Genomic DNA, 24,270 nt, shown 5'->3' on the forward strand with positions numbered 1-24,270 from the left:
TTATTTTTTTCTTTGACATTTGCATGTATAAATTATATTCTAATCAGCTAGGCAGAAACAAATTGTATAGAACCATTTTAACAACTGTTAAGCACTCAATTCGCTGTAACCTTAGAGAAATTTTTATACTATGTACTTTATATTATTTTAAAAAAAGCATTAAGAACTGTATCCCAATAACATTGTAATACTGAGAAGTGTTCGATGTTGGATTCAGAAGCATCTGACCCACCTTAATTTCAAGGCGGTGGGTTACTTTGTACTGTTAATGAAATAAATAAATAATGTTGGCAGATGGTGTTGTCATTTACCGTCTTGTAAAGTCATCACATGACCAAAACAAATTGCAAAATTATTTAAATATGATATCTGTATGGCGCGAAAAGTGGCAACTGAGACTCAATAAAGAAAAGTGTGTAGTTATTCACATGAGTACTAAAAGAAATCCGCTAAATTACTGAAGGCTGCAAATTCAACTAAATACTTAGCGATTACAATTACAAATAACCTAAACTGGAATGATGACATAGAAAATGTTGTGGGTAGAGCAAACACAAAGACTGTAATTCATTCGCAGAACACTTAGAATGTGCATCAGGTCTACTAGAGAGACTGCTTACACCATGCTTATCCGCCCTTTTCTCGAGCACTGCTGTGCGGTGTGGGATCCGCACCTCGTGGGACTGACGGATGTTCAAAAAATGTTCAAATGTGTGTGAAATCTTATGGGACTTAACTGCTAAGGTCATCAGCCGCTAAGCTTACACACTACTTAACCTAAAATATCCATGCACGAGGGAGGACTCGAACCTCCGCCGGGATCAGCCGCACAGTTCGTGACTGCAGCGCCTCAGACCGCTCGGCTAATCCCGCGCGGCGACTGACGGATGACATAAAAAAAGTTCAAAGAAGGGCAGCTCGTTTTGTACTATCGCAAAATAGGGGAGATAGTGCCACAGACATGATACTTGAATTGGAGTGGCCATCATTAAGACAAAGGCGTTTTTCATTGCGACGGGATCTTCTCATTAAATTTTAATCACCAGTTTTCCCCTCCGATTGTGAAAAAATTCTGTTGGCACCCGCCTACTTAGGGAGAAACAATCATCACGATAAAATAAGAGAAATCAGGGCTCAGACAGAAAAAAATTAAGTGCTCGTTTTCCCGCGCGCCTTTCGAGAGTGGAACCGTAGAAATACACCTTGAAGGTGGCTCATTGAACCCTTTGCCAGGTACTTTATTGTAAACAGCAAAGTAATTACGTAATGTAAATGTATTTTAGGTTACTGACTACTACTTATGTTGATAATAGTAATAATAATTACTGTGTCCATCACCACAAAAAGTTTAAAATTTTTAGCTAGACTGTGTTTCAAAAACTGATACCCCTATATTTTCGGCCTCCAGCACTAACACAGTATTTCTGGAACCTGGAAGACCTTGAACTGGCTAAAAAGAGCAAATAACGTGACTTAAAATTTTCCGTAAAATTTTACGAAGACTCGCAGTGGTTTTATACACTCCTGGAAATTGAAATAAGAACACCGTGAATTCATCGTCCCAGGAAGGGGAAACTTTATTGACACATTCCTGGGGTCAGATACATCACATGATCACACTGACAGAACCACAGGCACATAGACACAGGCAACAGAGCATGCACAATGTCGGCACTAGTACAGTGTATATCCACCTTTCGCAGCAATGCAGGCTGCTATTCTCCCATGGAGACGATCGTAGAGATGCTGGATGTAGTCCTGTGGAACGGCTTGCCATGCCATTTCCACCTGGCGCCTCAGTTGGACCAGCGTTCGTGCTGGACGTGCAGACCGCGTGAGACGACGCTTCATCCAGTCCCAAACATGCTCAATGGGGGACAGATCCGGAGATCTTGCTGGCCAGGGTAGTTGACTTACACTTTCTAGAGCACGTTGGGTGGCACGGGGTACATGCGGACGTGCATTGTCCTGTTGGAACAGCAAGTTCCCTTGCCGGTCTAGGAATGGTAGAGCGATGGGTTCGATGACGGTTTGGATGTACCGTGCACTATTCAGTGTCCCCTCGACGATCACCAGTGGTGTACGGCCAGTGTAGGAGATCGCTCCCCACACCATGATGCCGGGTGTTGGCCCTGTGTGCCTCGGTCGTATGCAGTCCTGATTGTGGCGCTCACCTGCACGGCGCCAAACACGCATACGACCATCATTGGCACCAAGGCAGAAGCGACTCTCATCGCTGAAGACGACACGTCTCCATTCGTCCCTCCATTCACGCCTGTCGCGACACCACTGGAGGCGGGCTGCACGATGATGGGGCGTGAGCGGAAGACGGCCTAACGGTGTGCGGGACCGTAGCCCAGCTTCATGGAGACGGTTGCGAATGGTCCTCGCCGATACCCCAGGAGCAACAGTGTCCCTAATTTGCTGGGAAGTGGCGGTGCGGTCCCCTACGGCACTGCGTAGGATCCTACGGTCTTGGCGTGCATCCGTGCGTCGCTGCGGTCCGGTCCCAGGTCGACGGGCACGTGTACCTTCCGCCGACCACTGGCGACAACATCGATGTACTGTGGAGACCTCACGCCCCACGTGTTGAGCAATTCGGCGGTACGTCCACCCGGCCTCCCGCATGCCCACTATACGCCCTCGCTCAAAGTCCGTCAACTGCACATATGGTTCACGTCCACGCTGTCGCGGCATGCTACCAGTGTTAAAGACTGCGATGGAGCTCCGTATGCCACGGCAAACTGGCTGACACTGACGGCGGCGGTCCACAAATGCTGCGCAGCTAGCGCCATTCGACGGCCAACACCGCGGTTCCTGGTGTGTCCGCTGTGCCGTGCGTGTGATCATTGCTTGTACAGCCCGCTCGCAGTGTCCGGAGCAAGTATGGTGGGTCTGACACACCGGTGTCAATGTGTTCTTTTTTCCATTTCCAGGAGTGTACTTGCTTTATCTTACAACAGTACCTCATTGCACAGCCACCAACACTGTACGTTCCCAGCGACAGAGGCAGCCACCATGAGTGCAGGGAGGACACATGCCACATCGTGGTGACCATCTAGTTAGTATTCTCCTCATCTCGTTAGGTAGATGCCCCGCTACAAGTACCGGAGGAAAGCCTCGGGGTCCAGACAGGCTGTAACTGCTAGCAGTCGCATGCGCCATCATCTTACCACATGCAGTTCGACCCATGCCTTCGTCATGATCTTCTATTGTACCTATATTTATTTATGTAGGGTGAACGTTAATAAAACCGATAAATTGCAGGGACGGATTCCTGAGAGGAAATGGAGGAAGAAAAGGTCCTGTGAACATGTGCCCGGAAATGCATTGTTGCCACGATAGATGGCGCTGATGAATGATAGTTCATCTGATCACGTGTCGGTTCTTCCGTTATTTGTGGCAGGTGAAAGGGAGAGTAGCGGTCGTCGTGCAGGATACACAAAATCATACATTTGTTTACACCTTGTTGGCTGGTCACTTGCCTGGAGATTGTACTACGGTTCCTCCAAGTCTGGTGCACGCACAGTTGCCGCTTCCGTGCATACTCGTCTGTCTGAAAGGAGCCATGATCACATAAATGCGCAAAAAAATGCTTAAGATGTTGTGTGGTGTTGTTGGTGTTTCTGAGGGTAGGGGAGAGCGGGTCATGTTGAGATAAATTTCAGATTTTATTTTTTACATTTTTTGTTTTCATTTTGTTTTAATTCGGAAAGTTATGATACTCTACTTCAATTAGTTGTGGGCTTTTCTATGGTATTGACGCTCTGATTAACCAAATATATCTCCCAGAATTAAAATATTTGTTTAATGCTGCAAAGTGTATCAATGTTCCCCAAATGGGGGCAAGTTGATACTAGCGCGAGGCAAGTTGATACAAATGTATAAATAATAAGCTAATTGACATTAAGGTAGCCAATAATCACTCAATAGATAATCGAAAATATTTATTAAGCAGAATATAGTACAAAGGTAACGTAAGACATATTATTAACTTATTTTAAACGCACAGATCATGAGATTGTGTCCATAACCTACTCAGAATCACTGATTACAAATTCAGATGTACAGTGAATACAAGTGTACATCTTACAGTCTTTACCACATTCTATACGGGCCGATTCTTTGCAAGAAATGCACTGTATCCAGTCCTGACCTAGCTTGGATTCGGAGAATGGCTCCAAACATACGAGACACAAGGCGTCGTTCTCTTCCTCAGACTCTGATGCAACCTTCATTTTATTCTTTGGGACCCATTTCTTTTTCTTCACCTTGTTCTTATACTTGGTCTATCATTTTAAAAAGCCTTCTTTTGGCGTTTTCTGACTTGGCTACCATTTTAGCTTCCTTTTCTTTGGCTTCCTCTTCCAGTCTCTCCTTTACTGGTGTACTAGTAAGGATAGCGGATTTTAAAGGTTTCTTCCCTTTTCGATATTTTTTCGCTCTCCTGCTTTAGGGTAGGGGCAGATGTCTTGAGGGCTTACAGTGAATACACCTAGAGATACATCCTTACTTGTAGATGGAACTGCAGTTGTAGTCTCAGTTCGGTTCACTTTGGACTGTAGACCATCATCGTTGCTTGTCCCAGCCTGAGACGTCTTGACAGTGCTGTCTTGTGAAGTCATCTCTGTATCCGTGATTGCGCTGGACAAGAAGTCATCATCAGTAAACACTTCTCTGTTACATGGCGCGTCTCCTGTTGCTTGAAATCCAGATATAATATTTGTAGGATATATTGCTCTAGGTAGTGCCATCTTTACTATGTCAGGAATGTCGCAGATTGTTACAGTTTTCCCTGCATTGTTGATCATCCAGTCGTCGACTGAAGCGAAGTAAAATTTCTTGAAAGGCCGATAAACTGACCTGTCAAGCGGTTGCAGGCGGTAGGAAGTGTGCGGGAGAAACGTCAACATGACGATACCATTTTCTTTGTAGAACATGAGCACTTCAATAGATAAATGTGATTCATGGTTATTCAAAACCAACAAGCAGTGATTGCCCTTGGTAGATCTTACGTGGCCGTGAAAATGTTTAATGAACTTCAAAAACGTTTCAGATGTGATCCATCCGGATGGGTAGGAAGTTCCAATACATCCTGAAGTGATCCTTGAAGAATACTCTTGGAAATATGAACATCGGAGGAACTGAGTTGCCGATGGCACTGACAGCTGATACCATAGTGACAGTCTGTCCCCTTTCCGCTGACGTAGCTCTCCCTATTTGGCGTACTCCTTTCTGAGCAACGATTTTGTTTTGTCTCTGAACTGTTTGCACACCGGTCTCGTCGACATTCCAAATATCCTTAGGTTCAAATTTGTATTTATCTGAAGTAACCTTCAAATTGTCGAAAAATGGGTCAACATTGGCTTCCTTAAAACTGGTAGCGCGTCTAAGGCTCGTAGCCTCAGGCTCCCTGATTGATAGTCGAGGGTGTCTTTTCATAAATAAGCTAAACCAGTCCTTTGTAGCCATTTTATGGTTAATCCATGAATCAGGCAATGTAGTGATATTCCTATTAACCACAGAAAGTTCGTAAGCTACAACTTTGATGTTTTGTGGTGTAAGTCCATAGTAGATTTTAGAAGAGTGTATTATATACTCTTCGAGTTGTGATTCTAATTGGTCTGGAAAAATTTGTCTTGGTTTGGCATACCCCACTGTAACCGTTTGACCTTGCGATTCATCTTTTTTTCTATAAATCTAAACAATGTCATTATGTCGATCTCGAAGGCTACAGCTGCTTCCCGTAAAGACACGGTTTTAGTCTTGAAGGCTTCATAGGCTTTTTCAAAGCTCTCATTCGGGACTTTCCCTCGATCTGTCTTCCTGGTATAATTCCTCACCATGTTTCTGTAAGAAAAGACAAAAGTCTAATTGTTACAATATTGGGGTACGTTGATACACTGTATCAATTTGCCCCAGCTACGCGTATCAACTTGCCCCATTGAGTAAGTGTCTCTTAAGTCAAACTGAAGTCTCTAAAATATAAAGTCTAGAAAGATGAAACTATCATGAAATTTTTACCAAGAAACAGGCGTTTAACTGTGCCAATAGTGAACTTCCTGAAGAATATCCTCTTGCTGGTACGCCAACTCAAACACACTAGCCAACCATTACTTTCTACTCATGAAAACACAATTTCAACAATAAAAACGCGTAGAGTACTCTGTTGACAGCTGGACGCCGTGTGGCACTGCGTCGCGGTAAACAACAGCCTCTACTCATGTCCGCCCTGCGCACGCGTGTTAGCTCACAGTCCCGTCTGTATCAACTTGCCCACGTATCAAGTTGCCCCACTCTCCCTTACTTCTTTTGGTACAGCCGTGCTCTGTCTCTATCGTTCCCATATGCTTGGCCGTATACAGGCTCCAACTCAGCTTGTTCGTGACTTGAATACTGGACCATTCCGCTGCTTACAGTACGCCGTGTCCATCACACAGCCTGAATCACGCAAGGAACACTCGGACGTGGTCAGAGGAACAGTCACTCGTAAGCGCCATCTACCGTGGCAACGATGCATTTCCGGTAACAAACTCGTAAGATCTTTTTTCCTCCATTTACAGTCATGAATCCATCACTGTAGTTTGTGTGTTTTATTGATGTTCACCCTGAATAATAGATGGCATATGGTGACGCAGGTATGCTCTCCTCTTTCGTCCGACGTTAAATCTCTCTTCTGGATACTTTGTCGTCTATTTTGTTTAACTCGCTCCACAATGATTCGTCCCGTATGAAGCTGCCCATTGTGTCTTCCGTTGTTTCAAGTCTTTCGGACCCGACGCTGTCTCTGATATGAGTATAGTGCCGCAGAACAGCTTCTGCATAGTCACAGCTATGTTTTGTTGAGGTATGTGGGTAAAGCGCATATCCTATAACAAAGAGCATCATACATCTACAGTAGTCTATTTCAAGTCCTTCTCTCACTCTCACAACGAATGCATAGCCTTGCCGTCCTGTTGTGCCTACATCTCAGTCCTCTTGTCAGTATCGCATCAAGCATGAAGCGATTTCTTTCTTGGAGTTTGTATTTTGCTCTGATATCTTAGTCACTTTTCCTGAGTCTCTGCCGGCCACGGTGGCCGAGCGGTTCTAGGAGCTTCAGTCCGGAACCGCGCGACTGCTACGGTCGCAGGTTCCAATCCTGCCTCGGGCATGGATGTGTGTGGTGTCCTTAGGTTAGTTAGGTTTAAGTAGTTCTAAGTTCTAGGGACCTGATGACCTCAGATGTTAAGTCCCATAGTGCTCAGAGCCATTTGAACCATTTGAACCTGAGTCTCTTCTTCGTAGCCAGTATTGCGCTCCCTTTTTGCTAATTAGCTGGTTTAAGGGGCATATTCATAATGTTACGAAAAGAGCTTACGCAGAATTTTTCTTGTGTGCACCCGTAACTCTTAATTCTCCCTGAACTCCGCGTAGGGCCTGATGAGGTTTAAATCGTCTATCCCTAAGCGCCCAAACACTTGCAGCGCAAAGTACTGTGGCGCCAAGTATAGCGTCGTGTCCATGGACTCATTGCTTACTTCCAATACAGACCGTGGTTCGATTGGAACGGGGAAAGATGCCTCGATACCTGTTGCGCGAGTGTTGCCGGCGTCGGGTTACAGCTGGCCTTCTATTCCTGGCATGTTATCACAGATGGCGGCGGCGGTCTGGCAACAAACACACCAGCAGGTGACCGCAGGTACGAGTGGCCCCGGAGGGTATTTCCGGAGGCTCGCGACGACCCGCGCCTGGTTCCTCGCGGCGCTGTTGATGTTAACGTGGACTGGACGCTAACCGGCTTCCACGAAGACGGCCCGGAAATCTCGCAGAAACTCGCCGCTGGCCGATGGGCTGGTGGCGGCTGGCGACTCACCGGCGGCGCTGACCCAGCCGACTTCCGGCTCTGCTGGTAAAGCTGGCGGCGATGACGCATGGCAGTTCTCGATCTGCTTGCACCGGAAATCGAGATTTTTATTGCAGTTTTTAAATGTTGGCTGTACTGTGTGTAAATAACACCAGTAGCCTGTAACACATATACAAGGAGAGCTGTTAAATGACGACGCAGTGCGGGAGACAATCCCGGGTAAGGAGCAGAAAGGTCGTAGGTGCATTTGGCTAGAAATGTGGACACCCAACAGAAAGTAGAGATAAAAGATCTTTGCCTCTACCCATTTCAGTGAACATACCAGCAAAGTGGCAACGTTCTGTGCTCGTGTTTTAGTGATACTGTGGCAGCGAAAGATCGTCACCAATTTGGCGTCAGTTTGTGCTCGGACTGCAGAGGATGGATAAAGATATTGAAACACCTAAAACACAGTATATTACCTTTCCTAATACGATGCAGGAAACGCACTGCACTCAAACCAGCTTCCAGACGTCTCAGACGGGATAAGAACAGTTTCTGTACGGTTCTCAAAGTAATCTTACACCATTCTTCCTGCAGAATAGTGGCAAAGTTCAGTTGACGATGATGGAGGTGGATAGCGTCCTTCTCTCCAAAGTAGAGAAGAAGGAAGAGGAAATTACTGTATAACCTACCGTCGACAACGAAGTCATTACAGACGGTCCTCCAAACCAGACTGCAAAGGCACAGTAATATTAACATCTGGTGAATATCGTGGTCAGGGAAGATGCGACAATTCATTCTCCTGCTCTCAAAACCAGTCCTGGATGATGAAATCTGTGTGACCAAGGTTCTAGAAACACAGCGACACCACTGAGTAACAAAGTTTGTACCATGGAATGGACCTGATCAGCCAAAATGGTCAGAAAAATCTTGGTAGTAACGTAACCATGCAGAGCGCCTACGGGGCACACGGATACAATGCTATGGCTACCCAGATCGTCACAGAATCCCTCCCATGTTTCACTCTCGGGACGTACGAGCCGCGCGGAGTGGCCGCACGGTTTGAGGGGTCATGACACGGATTGCGCGGCCCTCCTGCCGGAGCTTCCAGCCTTCCATCGTTCTTAGCATAAGTTGTTTACGTAGTGTGTAAGTCTAGGGACCAAAGACCTCAGCAGTTTGGTCCCTTATGAAATCACACACACACACACACACACACACACACGGGACGTACGACCAGAAGTTTTGAGACAGTGTGAAAGAAGACTCGTCCGACCAAATGACATTCTTAAATTGTTTCATAGTCCAGGTTCCATGGTTAGCCGGCGCACCAGTGGCGTACGTACGTTTGTAGCCGAAGGGGAGGCCTACTGGCAGGCGCCGGCGCCTATAACTTGGACGCTCCGTATTGTCATTGGATGACGTTTCTTGACACTGGTTCCTTTCCTCGAACTTTCCTCAAGATAGCTTCTATAACGCCTAGAAGCTTATCGCAACATGCGGGACACACTGTATACCACTGACCTCCTAACTGCCGGTGGGCGATCGTTCTGGCATTGTGTGTGTGTGTCTGTGTCTGTGTGCGTGTGTGTGTTATTGGTTAGGTGAGCGTGGGATCGATGAGTGTGTCTGTGTGTGTCCGTACCGTACCTTTGTTGCATAGTTCAAGGCCCTGGTCAATGAAACCGGTTTGTAGCAATACCAGACGAGTGAGTGAAATGCTCTTTGTCCTCACAGGATAATAAGTGAAACTGAATCACGCCAACGCAAGACGAGCTAGTGCAATTCTCGCCGTTTTCACAAAATTGTGAGTAACTTATGCTTGTAGTTGGCCACTGCGTGTGTAGTGGAGTGAACCAAACAATTGCATACACCACAGGTCACATTTATTTTTAATTGGTCGCCCAACCAGGACAAGTTGTAGGACAAGCTAAAGGATGTAGTTATGCAAGTCAAGACTGAATGAACAGTAATTAATTTTTCTAATGATTGACGTAAATCATAATGAAATTAACAGAGAGCAAAGTTCCATACAACTCATATCAAATCACAGAATGATGCTAACACGCTGGAGAGACAAAAAAGGGTGGAAGCATGTGTGGAGTAACCACAACAATTTATCTTCTTTAGACAGCTCATGAAATCAATGTTCCATCAATAAGTCAAGAACTATGCCGAAATTAAGCTACACAAGTTGCGTGGCGAAGCAAGCAAGTAACGTGCTGCACAGAATATGGATTGATGTACTGCATTTGCAATACTTACAATACCTTAAACAGTTAGCGTGCACAAATCAGAACCATACAGTGACCTCCTTCACGCACTGACCTGGGGCAGAAAGTCCTAAATCTAAGTTCACAGCCCCCCACTCTGTACTCTGAAGCAACTCTACATAGAGGCGATGACTCCTTATTATTGGCCAATGCGACGGATGAAACTCGTTGCTAACTTCATGACAATGCGTGGGAAATCATAGACTTCCCTCATTTAGAACACAAGACTCATCTTTACTCATTAAATCAACTGATGATAGTCGTAGGAAATAAATTAATAATACACGGCGACATGTGAAAGTAATATCACCCGGTCATAATAACGTCACGAGGTGCTTATATACGCTAACTGGTTCTGATTCATCTATTGGAACTACCCATTCAAACTGTCCTCCAACTAATTACAGAAAAAAAACTAATAATAATAACTGAGAACTAAGTACAATAAAGAGAGTGGTAGAGGGAATAGACTGCAGAATAAAAATGATAAAGAATGAACGATATTTGTTATTATTACAGAAATGTGTCGAGGTAGCGACAAGTAGTATGACTGTTTTTACGTAATTTTAACTGCTGTGGTTTGAATACTCTACCCTCAGTTTCCTTTTCACACTAGATTTCGCAGCTTTGTGAATCGAAAACTTAGTGCACTGCATGCTGGTGTACTTTTTTGTTTCATCACCTGTTTGATAGGTGAGACACTGCAAATCCAGTCTGCCTTTCAAAGTCGACTTCGGATTCGAAGACAACTCGGCTTAGGAAGCGAAAATCAGTTGTTCAGTTTCCTTCCATCCCATTCTTGAACTGAGCAATTACACTCTTCAAGAGCACATAACTTCTTTCATCCCTGGGCGCGCAGCAGTTGATCTGTATGCTCTCCTTTAGCTGCCTGTGAGAAGACTGAAGCCACTTCATCCAGAAAGCCAAATATCAGCTCGCTACGCACTGCCTCGAAGTGACCTGAAGCTGCAGTCTCCCTTCTGCCAACAAAGACTCGTAAACTGGACATTACGGTAGGGCAAGGTCCGGTGTACCTATGGCCCCGAAACAACAGCTCAGTTGCCGTTCTTCCTGGATTCTACGTAAACAATCTGGATTCGAACCCTGTCATACCACACAGTGTACGAGACCAGTGGTTGGTTGAACGTGACCCATTTGGAGACTCTCTCACACTTGGGAAGAAGCAGTAAGTCTCCCGACCAATAGCAGGAAAGTCCTATATCTTCTGACACAAATCCATAATCCGGATCCCTGACTGACATGCGATTGTCGTCTCGAGCCCCAAGTATTTATTTTATGTCGCCTGTTTTTCTTCGTCCAGTAGATGACAGCTCATTCTGCCACAGATGACTGCTCTCTCTCCGGCAGAAAAATCAAAAGGCGTGGTTCCCAGCATTACATACAAAGTGTCAGATGAGGTGCAAAATGCACTCGAGCAACGCCGTAGAAATCTTAACTGCATCCGCGCAATAGACAGTTTCTCAGTCACCACTTACAGTCTGCGGGGTGACAATTACTGAACTATATGAAACAAAATCGTCATAACCTCGGAATAGTTTGCGTTAGGACGTTCAAACTGTGCAGCTGGCTACGGGGCATGATGGGAAATAGTAAGCGCATGCACATGAGCGTTGTTGTTGTCGGCTATTTGCACGAGTAAAATGTCATGGTACAGCGTGCCTGAGCGTATAGCATTTGTGGAAGCCTAGTATGCGAGCAATAACAGCCCAGCTGCGGCTCAAAGGAAGTTTGCGACCGAGTTAAAGCTGAAGACGACCGGTCCAAGTGTCTCAACAATCAAGAATCTGATTCGCAAGTTTGAGAGGACGGGTAGCGTTCGTGATGACAGTGTTGGCAATCTCGGTCGCGCAAAAAGGGCGAAAACGCCTGAAAACGTCGAAACGACACGCGCTGTACTTCAAATCAGCTCCAGGGGAAGAATCAGACGAGATGCACAACAGGTGGGAATCAACCGGGAGACACTGCGTCAAACTGTAGTTGAAGACCTGTATCTCTTCCCATACGAAGTTCAAACACATCAGCCATTAAGCCGCAGAGCCATCGAACAGCGGTTGTGTCTCGCCAACACTATCGTCCACAGAATTGCCTAACAGGACTTTGATGTGAACATGGTTTGGTTTAGCAGCGAAGCCCACATTCATCGGGTGACTGTGTGATGTGCAATGTCCAGTCATGGAATAATCGGTGCGATATTTCTTGATGGCAAGGTGACTACCAAATGGTACATAAAGGTTTTGGAAGATGGTTTCCTCCGCATTGTCCAAAATGACCCTGATTTCAACAATATATGGTTCTGCAAGACGGAGCTAGATCCCATCGGAGAGGAAAAGAGCTTGAAGTCCTGGATTAGCGCTTTGGGGCCCGCATTTGGGGTACCCAGAGACCACTGCAATGGTACTCGATTGGCCGCCATATTTCCCGATCAGAACACATGCGACTCCTTTTTGTGGGGCTATATTAAAGATAAGGTGTTCAGCAATAACCCCACAACTATTGCTGAGTTGAAAACAGCCATTCAGGAAGTCATCGATAGCATCGATGTTTCGACAGTTCAGCGGGTCATGCAGAATTTCGCTATTCGTCTGCGTCACATCATCATCAATGGTGGAAGGTGATATGTCGTAACCTAAATCTGAATATCTGTAGAGACGTTTACATATTGAATAAAGAGTGTGCCAGCCGTAGTTTGTACCTAATTCACGTTTTTTCATATAGGTCAATAATTGTCACCCAGTATGCACCGGTGCACTCACATCATAAGCACTGTGGCCGCTAACATCGCCTCAAGATAGAGATGAAGACGTTTTGGAGGTAGACCAAATCTTCTACGTGAAATGTTAATAGCCGGCCGGAGTGGCCATGCGGTTCTAGGCGCTACAGTCTGGAGCTGAGCAACCGCTACGGTCGCAGGTTCGAATCCTGCCTCGGGCATGGATCTGTGTGATGTCCTTAGGTTAGTTAGGTTTAATTAGTTCTAAGTTCTAGGCGACTGATGACATCAGAAGATAAGTCGCATAGTGCTCAGAGCCATTTGAATCACTGCTTTTGAAATGTTAATAACTTCTTTTTTTGTAAATAAAACTGCCTTTTCCAGCTGCTTCGTTCTTAATTGCAAAACCTCTCTTCCGTGCTGTGTTTATGTCGGTACGAAGATTTCATTGCTCATCCAGGTGGCCTCCTACATGCTTAGAGCTGCGACTTCTGGTACGTTTCAAATTCTGACTGCAGGATTTTCGGCCGAAATTTAGGCTGAATTTTAACATTATGTAGGTGACTAATGAGGTTCGACTGAAAGTTTATTTACTCTACACCATTCCTGAACGGTGTCCAAGAGAAGTTACACGTTGGTTTGTAGTTGTCGTCTACTGCTACCTTGGACTAATAACAAGTGTTCAACACTAATATAATTACTACGCCACAAGCTTGGCGTTTTTCTTGTAGGTTATTCAAAAGGGTCTCGAGATTAATGTTCCAAAATGTAGTCCCAAGGATTCGGCCCTCAGGGCAGCCTTTGGTAATTGTTTTGACAGACTATTGTTGGGATTCTACAGAGTAATCTCTCTATTTCCACAGTAGACTATAAGACATTCATAAAGTTTATCTTGAGGGTATATGCCTGAGCCGCGCAAATAAATTGGGACACCAAAGATTGTTCGAAACCCCAGATGTCGACGACATACTGTGCCTCGAAATAATGGTTTACAGAGACATAAATAGATTTCGCCTTTCTGAAGAGATACTGAGTGTTATTTGCTGCAATGATCGACAGTGCGACGACGACTGGGACACCACTGACTGTCAGCCAGGTGATCATTGTTAGTCACACACACTACACAAGCATTCAAATTTGCGTCGTGTACCAAGCAAGGCAGCGGAGTGGCTAGCATTCAGGATTTTCATTAGGTAGGACGACGATCCAAATCTCAGTACGGTCATCGTGATTTGTTTTCGTGACTTCCCTGAGTGGTTTCAGACGAATTTCTGGATGCCTCATGCGAAAGACCACGGCGAGTTCCCTTCCTTTTCCTCCCTTAATCTGAGCTTACGCTCTGTGCCTAATGACCTTATTTTCGACGAGACGTTAGATACTAATCTTCATTCGTAGTTCGAGTAGTCTGGAGCTTACACCACTCCTGTCGTGTTGAACTTAATCACAGTAAGTAAAATCCAGCTGGTTTAATAGACAGAATAGCACCACAATCAGGGAATAAGTGTAGGGATATCAGATGCAGGAATTCTGCATCGCTGCTCATGGCAATGTCCTAGTGGAGGTGGTGAGGTGTCAAGTGTGTACCTATGTCTTATGGATTACTGTGATATGTGTTTGTGGCGTGTAGTGTTTGGTTTGTGTTGTTATGGACGAAGGGAGGTCAGAGGGTGAAATCCGGTTCCGGCACATGGACTACTCACCTAGGTAAGTACCAAGAGGGCCGCCGAGACGGAAGGATCTCCATCACAAATGTGACGCGCCCTTGCCTCATAAGACACTGTGCTAAGGTTTGGAATTTAATCGAGGACAGTGGTGCAAGGACTGGTGATCAGGAACTTCATGCCACCACCTCTCCTCCATTGGCTGGCCAAATACTGGTAGTGAAAATTTCATCCACCACCTGGATACGCCCGCCGTGGTGGCCGAGCGATTCTAGGCGCTTCAGTCTGGGACCGCGCGACATCTACGGTCGCAGGTTCGAATCCTGCCTCGGGCATGGATGGGTGTGATGTCCTTAGGTTAGTTAGGTTTAAGTAGTTCTAAGTTCTAGGGGACTGATGACCAGAGATGTTAAGTCCTATAGTACTCAGAGCCATTTTCTGAGCCACCTGGATACGAACCGGCTTACCTCTGAGTCGGGCGCCACCGCGCAGGCGTGCGTTAGCAACCTCGGCTACGTAGGTGGGTAGTTGGAGTAAAGCTGGACTAATTTTTATTTTATTTGCTGCAAAAGTATTTTACTAATTATTTGATTATACGTAGACAAGAGATACATTTTCTTTGTGCTTCAAAATGAGAAGACGCTCTTACTCTAAGGTAAACAAAAGTTGCGGGATACTTCCGCAAAACCGTGTCAGACTTCCTTTACCCGGCATGGGGCTGCAACTCGACGTGGCATCAACTCAACAACTCACTAACAGTCCCTTGCTGAAATATTGAGCCATGCCGTCAGTAGTTATGAAAGTGTGGCAAGTGCAGGATTTTGTGCACGAACTGACCTCTCGATTATGTCCCATAAATGTTCGATGAGATTCACATCGGGCGATAAGTGTGGCCAAACCATTCGCTCGAACCTCCCAGAACGTTCTTCAAACCAATCGCGAACAACATAGGCCCTGTGACAGGGTGCATAATCATCCATAAAAATCCCGTATCTGTTAGTGAACATAAAGTCCGTGAACGGATGTAAATGGTCTCCATGTGGCCGAACATAAACATCTACAATCAATGACCGGTTCAGCAAGACTGTAGGACCCAGTGCACTCCAAGTAAACACAGTCCAAATCATAACGGAGCCACCACCAAGTTGCACAGTGCCTTGTTGACAACTTGGGTCCGTGGATTCGAGGGCTCCATACAACACTCAAAACCTACCATGTCCTCCTAACAACTGAAATCGGGACTCAACTGACTATGCCAGAGTTTTTCAGTCGTCTAGGGTCCAAGCGATGTTTCACAAGTCCAGGAGGGGTGCTGCAGGCAATGTCGTGCTATTAGCAAAGACACTCGCGTCAATCTCCAGGTGCCACGGCCAATAACGCAAAATTTCGCAGCGCTATCCTTTAATCAACACATTGATTTCTGTAGTTATCTACGCAGTGTCGCTTCTCCGTCAGCAGTGACAGCTATATGCAAACGGTGCTGATTTCGGTCGGTAAGTGAAAGCCGTCGGCAACTGCGTTGTCCATGGTAAGAAGTATTGCCTGAAACGTAGAATCCTCGACGCAAAAATTGACAAGGTGCATCACATCTAACTCCAACTACTATTCCATATGCAAAATATATTAATACCCGTCTTGCGGGCATAACTACGTCGGAAATCTTTTCACATGAATCAACTGAGTATTAATGACAGCTGCGGGAATGCACTGCCATTTTAAACCTTGTGTGCGCGTTACTACCGCCTTCTGCGATGTACATATCGCACTCCCATGACCTTTGCCACTTCGGTGTAAAGCTGGACTAATTTTTATTTTCTGTGAGGCAGTAATATTTTTCTAAGTTTTGGAATTACATGTTACTATTCGTCCTTGTAATACACTACTGGCCATTAAAATTGCTACACCACGACGATGGCGTGCTACAGACGCGAAATTTAACTGACAGGAAGAAGATGCTGAGATGTGCAAATGATTAGCTTTTCAGTGCATTCACACAAGGTTGGCGCCGGTGGAGACACCTACAACGTGCAGACTTGAAGAAAGTTTCCAACCAATTTCTCATACACAAACAGCAGTTGACCGGCGTCGCCTGGTGAAACGTTGTTATGCCTCGTGTAATGAGGACAAATGCGAACCATCACGTTTCCGATTTTGATAAAGGTCGGATTGTAGCCTGTCACGATTGCGGTTTATCGTATCGCGACATTGCTGCTCGCGTTGGTCCAGATCCAATGACGGTTAGCAGATTATGGAATCGGTGGGTACAGGATGGTAATAATGAGCGCCTTGCTGGTTCCCAACGGCCTCGTATCACTAGTAGTCGAGATGACAGGCATCTTATCCGCATGGCTGTAACGGATCGTGCAAACACGTCTCGATCCCTGAGTCAACAGATGGGGACGTTTGCAAGACAACAACCACCTGCACGAACAGCTCGACGACGTTTGCAGAAGCATGGACTATCAGCTCGGAGACCATGGCTTCGGTTACCCTTGACGCTGCATCACAGACAGGAGCGCCTGCGATGGTGTACTCAACGACGAACTTGGGTGCACGATTGGCAAAACGTCATTTTTTCGGACGAATCCAGGTTCTGTTTACAGCATCAGGATGGTCGCATCTGTGTTTGGCAACATCGCGGTGAACGCACATTGGAAGCGTGAATTCGTCATCGCCATACTGGCGTATCACCTGGCGTGATGGTATGGGGTGCCATTGGTTACACGTTTTGTTCACATTGACGGCACGTTGAACAGTGATCGTTAAATTTCAGATGTGTTACGACTCCTGGCTATACCCTTCATTCGATCCCTGCGAAACCCTACATTTCAGCAAGATAATGCACGACCGTATATTGCAGGTCCTGTACCGGCCTTTCTGGATACAGAAAATGTTCGACTGCTGCTATGGCCAGCACATTCTCCTCTCACCAATTGAAAACGTCTGGTCAGTGGTGGCCGAGAAAGTGGCTCGTCTCAATGCTCCAGTCACAAATCTCGATGAACAGTGGTATCGTGTTGAAGCTGCATGGGCAGCTGTACCTGTACACGCCATGCAAGCTATGTTTCACTCAGTGCCCAAGCGTATCAAGGCCGTTATTACGGCCATAGGTGGTTGTTCTGGGTACTGATTTCTCAGGATCTATGCACCCAAATTGTGTGAAAATGTAATCACATGTCATTTCTAGTGTAATATATTTGTCCAATGAATACCCGTTTATCATCTGCATTTCTTCTTGGTGTAGCAATTTTAATGGCCAGTAGTGTATAAAAGTTGCTCTTAAAGTTGTACGAAACAATGATGACGAATATGTTCTCATTCACTGTGAGGAACTGTCTACGCAGGTGAGACACGCAAACGACTAGCGGAGCCGCCGGCTCGTGGGACGATTTATGGGCTGTCGATCGGGCAGGTGCGAACGACTTCCGGCGGGCCGGCACGTCCGGAGTCGGCCGCGATCCACTCTGCTCGCTCCACCGTGCGCGGCGCCTCCCGCGGCGGGCAATCCCATTATTACGGCGTGCGACGCGCGCCGGCCGCTAATGATAACTGATGTTTAGCGGTGGACGCCTGCCCGGGGCCGCCACGCCCCCGCGTCGCCCCGGCCGCCCCCGCGGTAATGCGGTAATGACGGCCTGTCCGCCACCGCCAGATACGCTACGCACCGGCCGCTCGCCGCCGCCGCCGCCGCCGCCGCCGCTGCCGACGCCGGCCGACTCCTGATCAATACCGGCCCGTCAGCCTGAGCCTCGGCGGCGCTGCCCGGGCGTGCGAAGCCGCCGGGGGTTGCTCTTCGCCGGCCTGCTATTCCGCCGTCAAGACGTCCCCAAATGAGAATGTAACATACCTCCATTCCGTGTGCATCTCACACTGATGTTGTGGTTTGATGCAGCTCTCCATGCTACTCTATCCTGTGCTAGCTTCTTCATCTCCCAGTACCTACTGCAACCTACATCCCTCTGAATCTGCTTGGTGTATTCATCTCTTGGTCTCCCTCTACGAATTTAACCCTCCACACTGCCCTCCAATATAAACTGGTGATCCCTTGATGCCTCAGAAAATGTCCTACCAACCGATCCCGTCTTCTAGTCAAGTTGTGCCACACACTTCTCTTCTCCCCAATCCTATTCAACACCTCCTCATTAGGTATGTGATCTACCCATCTAATCTTCAGCATTCTTCTGTAGCACCACATTTCGAAAGCTTCTATTCTCTTCTTGTCTAAACTATTTATCGTCCATGTTTCACTTCCATACATGGCTACACTTCATACAAATACTTTCAGAAACGACTTCCTGACATTTAAATCAATACCCGATGTTAACAAATTTCTGTTCTTCAGAAACGCTTTCCTTCCCATTGCCAGCCTACATTTCATATCCTCTCTACTTTGACCATCATCAGTTATTTTTCTCCCCAAATAGCAAAACTACTTTACTACTTTAAGTGTCTCATTTCCTAATGTTGAGAGGTGGCATGAGCCCCCTCTCATATTTCTATCTTACGATTTTCCTCTCTAATTGCATGCAGTGAAAAGTCGCTATTCCTTCACACGCGGACTTGCAACGCAGCGTCTCTCGTCACCCGGGTGGTCCGGTGACAGGCGGGCTCTGCTGATCTGGAAAGCGTTAAGCCGACGGATGTGAGGAAGTCGAGTGAATGCTTTGCAGACGCCGACATTGTCAAAAGACACGCCCGGAGGGGTCTGAAGTAGCGGCTGGGCTAGGGGTTCCGTTACTTCGCAGAAACTTAGCAAAAACACTTTCTGGCGGGCTACCAGCGAGGCGTGGGAATGACTTGTGTACCCAGGCAGTTGTGGCGGGAAAATTCCCGCGCTTTCTGCAAAATAGTAACTGTGATTGGCTTCCTCAGGGCATAGCTCCGTGACGTAACAAAATCAGCGCAGAAATTGGCGCCAAGAATCTCCATTGGTGGAATGGTAGTGCTCCGGCAATAGAGTGGAATTTTCCGCCGGTTGTTGAGTTGCTGATTGGAACGTTTAACCACGGCCACTGTCGTGGGGGCGGGAATGTTGTGTGTTCGACCTGTACGGGTGCTCTAGGTAGTCGGCTCTCGCCTTTCGGTCGAGGACGTCGAAGCAACCAGCCATCGCCTCCGGTACGCCAGATCGTGTTCTGGCAGTTAAGAAGACAGTTTGGTAATGTATGTCCGCAGCACTGGCAGATAGGGATTTTCCTAGGTGATAATCAGAGCTCAGCCGAGTGCGCCTGTTCGTCTTTTTCTAACTTTGTTCTGTCTTGAGTAGCAGCAATTAATGTTGGGTTAGCTGTGTGTCTCTCTTAAGATTTGAGTGGCAAGGAATTGGCTCCACATACCACTTCATCTTAAACCTCACAATCTAGTTTAGGGACAACTTCACCTTCATAGCGTTTGTTTGAGTACCAATTTGAGCCAATTTGATGTATTATAAATGTTTCATCTGCTTTTGTTTATTATTTTGTGTTTAGTCTTAATAAATCATATTGTTATTTTGGACAGAACTTTCATTCTGTTAATCGGTAGAGCAACCCATCATTTCTCACTACGTTAATGAAACCTTCCTTTATTTAACTTATTTATCAAATTAAATTATTGCAGGTGCCAAACTCTTTTCTACTCCACTTTCAGGGTTGATTACAGTCAGTTCACGTATATTTTTTAATCCATGTGCAACAGCAAAAGTCGGAGTTAGAATAGGGGGGGGGCTTAGAGCATCATTTACATATGGAGATTCTAGAAGAATTTAGTGTTAAATACACTGCTTGCCCCGGCACCTCGCAATGTAATACCCTCAGCATCACCTGACTTGATTCGACTACATTCCATTATCCTAGTTTTGCTTTTGTTGATGTTCATCTTATATCGCCCTTTGAATACACTATCCATTCCATTCAACTGCTCTTCCAAGTCCTTTGCTGTCTCTGACCGAATTACAATGTCATCGGCGAACCTCTAAGTTTTTATTTCTTCTCCACGGATATTAATACCTACTCCGAATATTTCTTTTGTTTCCTTCACTGCTTGCTCAATATACAGATTGAGTATCATTGGGGAGAGGCTACAACCCTGTCTCACTCATTTCCCAACCACTGCTTCACTTTCATGCCCCTCAACTCTTATAACAGCCATTTGGTTTCTATACAAATTGTAAATAGCCTTTCGCTCCCTATATTTTACCTTGCCACCTTCAGAATTTGAAAGAGAGTATTCCAGTCAACATTGTCGGAAGCTTTCGCTAAGTCTACAAATGCTAGAAACGTAGGTTTGCCTTTCCTTAATCTAGCTTCTAAGATAAGTCGTAGGGTCAGTATTGCCTCACGTGTTCCAATATTTCTACAGAATCCAAACTGATCTTCCCTAGGTCGGCTTCTACTAGTTTTTCACACTGATAGGTGCTCTCAATTTGGAGCAAAAAGATGATGTGTAGCATACGGTTCTATCTCATGTCCTCTGTTATTACTAACAGAAGCTATCTTTTCTCAAAATATATAGAACGAATGGGCCAAATTATTTGGAACTTGAAGGATGTGTAGAATTGTGCTCCAACAGAAATACAGCGTAATTGTATGTCTGACAGTATCGGCCGCCAACTGGCGCGATAATGTGATAGCAGTCAGCAGTTGTCGACATCAAAAGACGCTGTATATAGCTCAGTAAGTTCACAAAAGTCTGAACAGGAAACTAGTCTAGTAAAGTGTTGAAGTTGCAGCTAGCACGAGACGAGAATGACATGTGTGTAGAACCAGAGGCTGCAAGAAGGTCGCACACGCTACGCACAGCTAATACGTGACCCAGTTTATCCCGCACACTGAAGCCGGCAAATTGTATATTATCGTCGTTTACCCACTTTCAGGTACAGGACATCCCTCCACGAGACGTGCAGAGGGCACCAAATGCAGTCGACGCAATGCTGCCAAAATACTTCGTCAGCCGAAAAAGTTTCGAGACTGGATTGACAAAAATATAAAAAAAATTAAGTTGGTGGTTTCAACGCTTCATGTGCTCGACAAAACTTATACGTCAGTAATAAAATCAGTCTCTGAACTTTTAGGGCGGACGGTGTAAGGAGTCGTCCAAATGCGGATAACCTTGTCCGAAAACACGATGTTCAAATGGCTCTGAGCACTATGGGACTTAACTTCTGTCATTAGTCCCCTAGACTTTTTTTTTAATCTTTGTTTTATTATTATCATGATACAATTTAACCTACTAGCTAAATACATTAGTAGGTCCTATTTTTAACTATTTCTATATTCTATCTGCAGCTATTATTATGTTTAACACTACTGGTTTCTACTGTAATCCATCACCACTATGGGGTTGTTCTACTATACTATACTATGTTATTATTTTTCTAGTGTTACCTTGATCTTAGCTACTATTATTAGGATACTACTTGCAGATGGTTATCATTATGACTACTCTACCTGCAGTGTTACAAGTGTGCCAGAATAAGATACAAACCTAATTTTTTGGCCATTCCCACTGAGCTAATCCCAGTGGGAGTGCCCCTGGCACTGAGCTGGCCGGTGACGTGGTCGTTGCAGTTCTATGCTATTTCTATTATCCTAGTTTGAACCTATAACTAACCTTATATCTAATGTCATAATTGGTGCATAGTCAGGTCCGGTGGTGATGTACTACCCCCCAACCTATTCCGAAAACCTGGCGGGTTCCAGACGTGAGGCGGCTGGCCTAGTCAACGTCCCGGCGGAACAGGAGTGTGTACGTGACAAGTCTGGTATTTATTTATTGATTATTTCTTAAATATTCTTTGAGGACTTTGCCTGAGATTACGTCTGCTAGATGATTCAAGACGTTGAAAGTGTTTTCATGCCTGAGGAAGTGGTGCGTGTCGTTATTCGGCAGTTGTTCCCTAAATTGTTGTGCAACATCGTCGAAGAGGGGCCACTCCTACACCACATGGTCTGGAGTGCCCTGCACTGCTCCACAGTCACACGCTGATGTTGCCCTTTTCCCGAACCGACAGAAATATGTCGGGTAGGGTCCGTGCCCAGTAAGAAAGTGCAGCAAGCCTCTTGTGGGTTTGATGTAAGTGAGTTTTAGGCGTTCCTGTATGTTTGGAAGCAGCTCGTGTGTTCTTCGGCCTGTCTCATCACTATCCCAGAGTTCCTGCCATAATTCCATTCCCCTTCTTTTGATGCTTTGTTTATCCCCTACATATATCCCCATGATTTCTTCTATTTTTTTCTCTTCTATTCTTCTTTATCCAATACCAGGTGGCTTGTTCCCTAATTTTTACGTCCAATGGACATAACCCCATCACTACTAAAAGTGCCCCTCCTGCAGTTGTTCTACATGCGCCTACTGACCGTAGGAGCATATTTCGCTGCACTCTTCTTACGGCCACGGCAGGCATGACTCTCGTGAGCCTGTGTGCCCAGACCGCTGACCCGTAGCCTAGACCTTAGAACCTAAGGACATCACACACATCCATGCCCGAGGCAGGATTCGAACCTGCGACTGTAGCGGTCGCGCGGTTCCAGACTGTAGCGCCTAGAACCGCACGGTCACACCAGCTGGCTCCTATAAAGGAAGTATTCGAGCACCAGTAAATGTGAGTGACATGAAACAAGGAAACGATGTGATGAGGCACCAAGTTGCTTCTCTATAGCACCAAGTACTACTGCCGCTCTGTTAATGTTAAGATGGCATTCTGGCACGGTCCGACTGCTTATTCGTGCTTAAGCGTCATCAGATTTTGTGTTGTATCGTGACATGTAGAACACTAGCTTATGAATATGAGAGAAGTAAGTGGCATGGTAGATTACTAGAGTGGTTCGCTTTTTAACTTGGTAAAGTGTTTTAAGTGGCTCTTCATACTCATGAGAAATGTTGCCACGCTGGTTCGCAATTTCCGGTACGGAAACGTTCACACTCTGAAGTAGGCTGTTTATGTTTTCTTTATGTAAGTAGGCTGTTTATGTTTTCTTATTGGCAACGTTACGTAGCGCTCTATATGAAAATCACTGGCTGTGCTGTGTGCAGTCTGTGGCTAGTTTGCATTGTTGTCTGCCATTGTAGTGTTGGGCAGCGGCAGCTGGATGTGAACAGCGTGTAGCGTTGCGCAGTTGGAGGTGAGCCGCCAGCAGTGGTGGATGTGGGGAGAGAAATGGCGGAGTTTTGATATTTGTAAGAATGGATGTTATGAACTGCTATATATATTATGACTCTTAAGGTAAATACAATATTTGTTCTCTATTAAAATCTTTCATTTGCTAACTATGCCTATTAGTAGTTAGTGCCTTCCGTAGTTTGAATCTATTATTTAGCTGGCAGTAGTGGCGTTCGCTGTATTGCAGTAGTTCGAGTAACCAAGATTTTCGTGAGGTAAGTGATTTGTGAAAGTGAAAGGTCTCTGTTGGATTCCTTTCATGTTTAATTTCTTAAATCTGTTGCCATTTATGGAATAAATTCCTCTTCTAAATGTACTGTGGCGTTTCTGACTATCTGGGAGGAGACTGAGCAGTGGAACGTGTTACTTTTACACATAAACAAGAACGATCTGTCACACTACTATACTTTAAAGCACAGTTTATATGTAATTCTTATATTTAATTCATGTCATACAGTCTCATACGGAACCTACATCCGCTTTCTTTTATATACTGTATATGATAAGATACTGTCATCCCCCTTCCCTTTTGTGTGAGAGGATGAATGAGCATATGTATTTCTAGTTGCATGCTTGAGGGTAGCAGACAAGGCTGTCTGCTAGAGAACAGTAGGACCAACGTTGGAACAGGTAGCTACGCT

The sequence above is a fragment of the Schistocerca cancellata genome, chromosome 8 (assembly GCF_023864275.1).
Source record: "Schistocerca cancellata isolate TAMUIC-IGC-003103 chromosome 8, iqSchCanc2.1, whole genome shotgun sequence".
Taxonomy (NCBI): Eukaryota; Metazoa; Arthropoda; class Insecta; order Orthoptera; family Acrididae; genus Schistocerca; species Schistocerca cancellata.